The 7,396-nt window shown below is 41.2% G+C and overlaps 1 long non-coding RNA gene across 1 annotated transcript; it reads left to right on the top strand.

The window, feature by feature from the left end:
• Nucleotides 1-369: 369 nt before the first annotated feature.
• Nucleotides 370-6,995, top strand: LOC150057225 (uncharacterized). Its single transcript, XR_016537072.1, has 3 exons — nt 370-421; nt 1,628-1,684; nt 6,941-6,995. It is a non-coding gene; the product is annotated as an uncharacterized LOC150057225 (long non-coding RNA).
• The last annotated feature ends 401 nt before the right edge of the window (nt 6,996-7,396 follow it).

Here is a 7,396-nt window from a genome sequence, read left to right as displayed (position 1 = left end):
AAAACAACCAAATAAATGAAAGGACAGAGGGAGTAGAGCAGACTTAGAATGCAGAAAATTAGAAGTTCTAAAGCACTGAGTTCCTCTGAAGTGAGTTCCAATTAGCATTAAACTGCATAATATCAATAGCATTGTGCTAAGTTTACTAGGAAAGAAAACGACGTTAATCATGCATAAAAGTTTTCTTTTACAGAAGAAATTAATTTTCCTTTCCAGGGAAAAATGGAAATACCTTTGTTCATTTTGCTAAGTTATGTATTATTTCTATTCCTATGAATTTATTTGTGTTAGGTAAACTGTAGCCAATTTGAATAAAAAAACTAGGACTATGAGTTCACATGGCATTTGATTCTATCGTTTAATCCTCTAGCACGAATGGAAAAGATCCAACAGAACTTGGGACCAAAGAATTGACAAAAAGGTCAGATATGTATATGTAGATAAAGATATGTAAATATACATGGTTGTTAATCAGAGTGTTTCTGGGAATTATTTTCAAAATGTTCTCAGTGCAGCTTTTGTCTGTAATATTACTCCTTTTCCATCGTTGTTGAATAAATGAGAAACGAGTCTCACAAAAGTGTTTTGCTATTTTAGTAAGTAGTGAAGCAAAATTCCTAGACAATCCACACCTTGCTGATATATGAGATCCTACTAGAATTAGATTTGTTCCTTTGGTGTTACAGCAGTGACACACAATTCCATGCATTTGTTCTGACCAAATGAATTTTTTCAAGGTGAAGAAATAAAATGCCATACCAAAGAGACTACAAGTTTGTTTCATTGTGAAAGGGGTAAATAACCTCTTGTACAACTCTTTCCCATATTTTTGCTGTTTATGCCCAGTTCTCTGATGGGTGTGCTCTTTCTCTAGATCCAAAACTTAATTTATGCATAATATTTTCATTGTCCACTTCATGCCACATTTTAAACACTGTGGTTCTAAGGTTGGTGACACTATGAACACTTCATAGACAGCATTTATACTGGTGAAAGAGATGAATCCATGGCATTATGATTTTATTTTACTTCTTACTGCTCACATGTGAATACAGGGATCATGAAAAAATTCACATTTCAAATAAAAGAGTTTGGAGACAGATTGGGTCCAAGAGCATGTGGGATGGGGGTACTCTGATACTATGGCTTCTAGTCAGGGCTTCAGGAATATTCTGCTTTCTTGCTTATACCTGAGGCTCTGCTTCTGGAACCACACATACAGTGGACAATTACAAAAATAAATTTCTACCCTGGATGTTTTCATATTTGTCCTCTGATCTTTGCCACCTGTGTAGAGATAATTATACATATTAACCAAAAGCATGCACATCCCTCGTACATTCTGGTGAAAGCCCAAGTGGAAAGATCATTGATCAAGCAAGCCTAGGCACAAAGATTCACCATACCATGAACAGAGAGTATCACAGATAGTGCTCTGAGTTGAGACCTGAGTACTGGAGATAAGGGGTGTTAGGGACAGAAAAGCTAGAGATACAGCTCCATTGGCAGATACTTGGGTGGCATACTCGAGGTTATAATTTCTGTACCTAGTAGTGTCAGAAAAAATGTGTGATTTTTTTCCAACATGGTGCAACCTGATTTTTGTATATGTTTAATATGTCCACAGTGAAGACAACGACTTAACAACGGTTGTTTTTCATTCTAATGAAGACAACAGTAATTGGTGAGTTGATTTTTTTTAGTAATATATCATTCTGGAGGATAATGTGTCTTCAGACTACACAGGACTGCCTGTCCATATCTGCAGGTAATCATGATCTGGTTTGAAACTTATTAGAAAATGATAGAGTAGATCAAAATACACTGGCTCATGGGGTGCTATGAAGTCAAGTACTAGCATCTCAAATCCTTAGATCACCACAGTGCCTGTCAGCTAGTCACATGAGCCCAGGCAGCTGGGAATCCCTTTCTGAAACAAAAAAGTAATCCCAGCGGTCAATATGGCCCATAAAGGAAGACTATATCCTTCCTTCTATAGATGCCTGCAACCACAATCAATGGTAGCCCTGCTTCTAGACTTCTGTTCCTTGTCCCTATCTTAGCGGCAGGAAAGTCACCAAGGAATAGAGGACACCTAGAATGCTGATATTTAGATGATATCCAAGTCTTGATTTCCATTGAAATTAGTTGAACTGAAACCAGAAGAGGTTATTCTCCATCAGATCAGGTAGATATATTGGGTCATAGTATTCTGAACTTTTAGGGAAAAGTCTTACCTTTTGCAAGTAGAAGAGTTTAATTTCTCTAAGACGCCTCCAATTGAGTTTCCTAGCATGTATGGATACTGAACATAGCTATCCAAGTAGACAAATGTGCAGACTGAGAATTGTGATGTTCACGGAGGTTTCCAGCACTAGAGAACACCATTAACCTAGTTTCTATCTGATCTGAATACAGGGTGTATAGGAGTCTTTCTAACTTTGTTTCTTTGGCTAAAACAGAAACTTATCTGGATAAAAGAGAAACATGTCAGGAAAGCAATGTTTCGTGTCCCTGTTGTGTTTAAGACACTGTAAAAACACCCACACAATCTAAAAGAACATTTCATTCAAAATGCTTTGGTATGAGATTTTTCAGATTGGGTGAAGGACAAAAGAATCCTGAAAGAGCAAGAAACAAAGAATTTGGAAAGAGCCAGAAACAGGCTGCAGTTGGCAGGGCGTAGGGGAACCTTCAACAGCAGGTGAAGCTGGTTCTACAAGTACCCACTCATCATCACTGTTGATGGAACCCGCCTCACATTTATACGTGTTTCATGTTTATTCTGGTGGATATGGATGGATGTAAGAAGTTAGTCTAGGGACTTAATCAGGAATTTCTTGGTTGCAATGAAGATGTGTCCCTCTAGAGTGTAATTGTACTTAAAAAAGGGGACTATGCATTGGTATTAAGATGATAGGTCCTTCAATATGAATCCATCAGCTTTTCCTTTGCAGAAGTGTAATGTTCAGGTCACTATCACAGGAAAACTCATTTCTAGTTAAAGATGTTAGATATGAATTAGGATGATATAGATGAACATTCAAGGTCAGTTATTACCAGACTCATCAAAGAAATGCAGTGATTGGCTTTTCCAAAGTTATATTTAATAACAGTATCTATGTACTTTTGTCCATATTGATAGCAGACACCTCAATCCCAGTGTACATTGTTCAGAGGCCCAGCTGCAGGTCTCTAGTTTATGGCCCTTGGGTTACAGCGTGAAGTCTCTTATGATGGTGAACTTTCGGTGTTAGTGACAGACACTGGGATCAAGAACTTAAACAGTATACAAGAGATGTAGACTAGGAGAACAAATTGAATCGGGAGGTAACAGAAACCATCACCAAATGCTGTATCCTTTTTGCATCTGAGAAGAAAGGTAGAGGAAGTAAACATTTTCCTATATGCAATAGGTGTTTAATGCATCATAAATTTATACAACTCAGTAAATTGTAAAGTCATATACAAACTTCCAAGTAATTGATTTACTTGGGCGTATGGTTCCTGTAGCTATAAGCTTCAGAATCATTTTTATACAATATTTAAGAATTTATATATCAGATCTGATATGTGATCAAATGTATGTTATCACAAGTGTGCATATATACATATGCAGAGATATTTATAAGGAGTGAACACACAAAACACATGAGTTAACGATAGCTAAGTGTGTAGAGCACATGATTGGAAGTGGGCGGATGAAACAAGAGGAGAAAGGAAGAAGACATTCAAATTTGTAAAACGACCCTCTTGAGGGTTTGGAATTGCAGTGTCATTTTAACTGTCATGCTTGTCACTGATGTGTCAGGGGATGACATCTGTCTTCAGATGAAACTGGTGAGGGAAGAACAGGTCATGAGCAATATGCTTCATCTACATTGCTCACATTAATAACATATTCCTTCAGAAAATATGAAGTATATTACCTATGGGTCTGTGTTGGAGTCCTTTTTGGACATCTAGGAGGGGGGTAAGATGATGACGGAGCCCACAAATAATCCCGGGAACACAGACTCTGGAGACCAGGCTCCAGACTCTTGGTGCAGTTCGCTAAATACAGTTCGAGTGGTGGCTGCCACATCAGCAAATGGGGACCTCCCTGTGTATGACCGTCAGCCAATGATGTCCTGAGACACGCCCCACTTGCTAGGAGTACCCGGGAACTCCTGTTTCTGGTGGGAGGGTCCAGGTGCCCTCTGGCTCTGGACTGCTTGGGTCACTGAGTGTGCACATGCTGAAGCACAGGTGGCAAGCAGCGGGGCTCCTACATCACTAGCTAGGAGTCCCCACAGTTTCCCCTTTTTCTTTATTTGTGGACACTCATAACGGAATGTAGGATGGGGCCCAAACCTTGTGCAAAGATATTAGCTAGATGGCATCCAGGCAAGCCTGGATAAACTCAACCAACTTAGCTAAAGCAAACATGGGTCCTGCTGCTGTGGAAATGAGTGTGGTGGGCCAGAGAGAACTAGGGCTAGGTGGGTTTAAGATGGGACTGGCGTTAACAGGAGACACAGCCCCCCATGTACTTCTCAGCATGCTTTGAGGAAAGACAATAGCGTTGCAGTTCCTCTGATTGTATTGTTCATAATCATATCACGGTCCCATGCCAGGGTAGACATAGGATGAGGTAGCTTTGAGGAGAGTGTGGAGGCAGAGTCTGTGGCATCCACAGCCAGCAGAGCAGTCATCCAGGGTGGTTTTTCTGGATAGGTCGGTGTCCTAGGTCATACTGGTGAGGTCGCAAAGGTGGAGGCAGAACTCAGGTCAGCTGGCTGCGGCTGGCAGCCTTCTTCCAGGGGGGTGCTGGTCTCCCGACTGGCGCCGGAGCTAAGGTGACTGAACCCCGGAGGCAACTCAGAATAGCGACCACGATGGGGAAGAAATGAGGCAAATCACCAATGTGCTCCCCTTTCTGATCTGCCGGACTACCCTTTTCCACATGGACTCATCCCGTATCCTACCTCCAATCCCTCACAGGGAGAGAGACAGAACAATTTCATAAACTTGCTCAAGCTGTCTATCAGAAAAGTGAAGGTGCCTGCTCTCCAAGATCCCTTTCCACATAATTGCTTATAGAGGTCCACTTACATACTAGTTGTGCCCCACGTCTGGGCACCAGTTTTTGGGGTCTTTCTCAGACTTCTAGGAGGGGGTAAGATGGTGACAGAGCCCACGAATAATCCCAGGAACACAGAGTCTGGACACCAGACTCTCAGTGCAGATCTAAGTTTATTTTAGAAAACACAATGGCTAAATACAGATCAAGCGGTGGTTGTCATGTCATCAAATAGGGACCTCCCTGAATGCGACCATCAACCAATGGTGTCCTGAGACAGGCCCTACTTGCCGGGAGTCATTTTAACTGTCATGCTTGTCACTGATGTGTCAGGGGATGACATCTGTCTTCAGATGAAACTGGGTGGGGGAAGAACAGGTCATGAGCAATATACTTCATCTACCTTGCTCACATTAATAACATATTCCTTCAGAAAATATGAAGTATATTACCTATGGGTCTGTGTTGGAGTCCTTCTTGGACATCTAGGAGGGGGGTAAGATGGCGACGGAGCCCACAAATAATCCTGGGAACACAGACTCTGGAGACCAGACTCCAGACTCTCAGTGCAGTTCGCTAAATACAGATCGAGTGGTGGCCACCACATCACCAAATGGGGACCTCCCTGTGTATGACCGTCAGCCAATGGTGTCCTGAGACAGGCCCCACTTGCTAGGAGTACAGGGAACTCCTACTCCAGGCGGGAGGGACCAGGCGCCCTCTGATTCTGGACTGCTTGCATCACTGAGAGTGTACATGCTGAAGCACAGGTGGCAAGCAGCATGGCTCCTAAACCACTAGCTACAAGTCCCCACAGGTCTGCAGTAGATTGCAGAAAGAGACAGACGTAGAGGCTAGTGAGCAGCAGAACTATTTGTATGAAAGATCAAGGTCATGTAAGTATCCCTTATAATATACAGCCCTGTCATCATGTGAAGCTAGTGTTTACAATGCCCCTGGGTCTAGCTGTGCCCCTTTGCCAGCTTGTTCTGATCCTAATCTCTAACAAACTGAAAAGACATTTACCCTCATACCACACTTTGTATTGTTTTATAACAATGTAGATATTTTTAATGGTGGATATAAGAAATTGCTATGAGACGTGGAGAATCTGGAACTTAGCTGTGAGAAAAGAAGAAATTTGGAATGAGAAAACAGGGCCATTAGAAGCTAACAGCACTGCTTTTACTTAGTTGCAAACAATGAGCATAAAAGTTTTGTTGTATGGATATGGCTTTCTTGTATGGAATTGTCCCAGACCAAATATGTCCCTTCCCAAACTACTCTCTCTTCTTTCTATGGAAAGGTTGTTGCCAAGTCTCAAAGTGACTGGATTGATATGGTAATAATGTTCATTCTTGGCACCACATACTCTGAAGATTATCCCAACCTGTGAATGGAGGATATTGCAGTATCGTTCAGAGCAAGTAATGACTCCATGGTTACTTTCTCTCCTCTGTCTTCAGTTACTTGGGAAAACTGGAGGTTTTGATTACATGTGATGAAGATCATGGATAGATGACTACCCTGCCTTCTCCTTAGGAAGTTGTGGCCTAGTGTCTTGGTGACTCAATGAGTAATGTGTTCTCTTTATCTTTGGAGATGACCTTGCACCTGTCTTCTTTTCTGATGACCCAGTGAGCTAGATACACAATTACTTTAGAACGCTTATTGTTAATATTTTATCACCAAGTATATTTCTTTGATAATCTTAAACTGTAATGTTGTGCTGATTTGAAATCAAGTGTGAGAAGAATATCTCAGTTATAGGGAAGAAGCATAGTCCACTGTTTTGTGACTTGCAAAATAATTTGACCCAGAATATGAAGTTTAATTATTCATGTGATATCTGACTATATGTATTTTTTGTTCCTATAGCACATCTGCATTTGAATTTTGTTCAGCACACGATGATGACAGTGTGACTGAAAGGTGAGCTATAATCCAAGCCATATAATAGAGTGCTAGACAAATGTATATGTAGAAGTTTATGCACATATTTTATATGAATGTATGTACAGACACATGGACACATAAGTATCCACATTCATAAGGCTGGAGCTGAGCCCTTGTATTTGAAGAAATACAAAGAGCATGAAAGGAGCGGTGACATGTGTGATGCAGTACAATTCAGAAACTGAAAGATTCTGTGTTGGATCACCAGTGCTGCTAGGAAAATGAAAGAAATATGCATCAGGAAGGGTCTGCCTGTCACACTGACTGTGTGGTATGTGGAAATTGGAGGTGATCCTATGTAGAAGCCAGCATGGAAAACAAGTTATTGAGACCCTTATCTCAAGCAGTGAGCCTGTCCTAGGAGCTCACAGCTGTATT

The sequence above is a fragment of the Megascapheus bottae genome, chromosome 11 (genome assembly GCF_031878675.1).
Source record: "Megascapheus bottae isolate mThoBot1 chromosome 11, mThoBot2.hap1, whole genome shotgun sequence".
In the NCBI taxonomy this organism is placed as follows: Eukaryota; Metazoa; Chordata; class Mammalia; order Rodentia; family Geomyidae; genus Megascapheus; species Megascapheus bottae.
The sequence above is the reverse complement of the archived record's forward strand: the minus strand, read 5'-3'. Positions and strand labels throughout refer to the sequence as shown.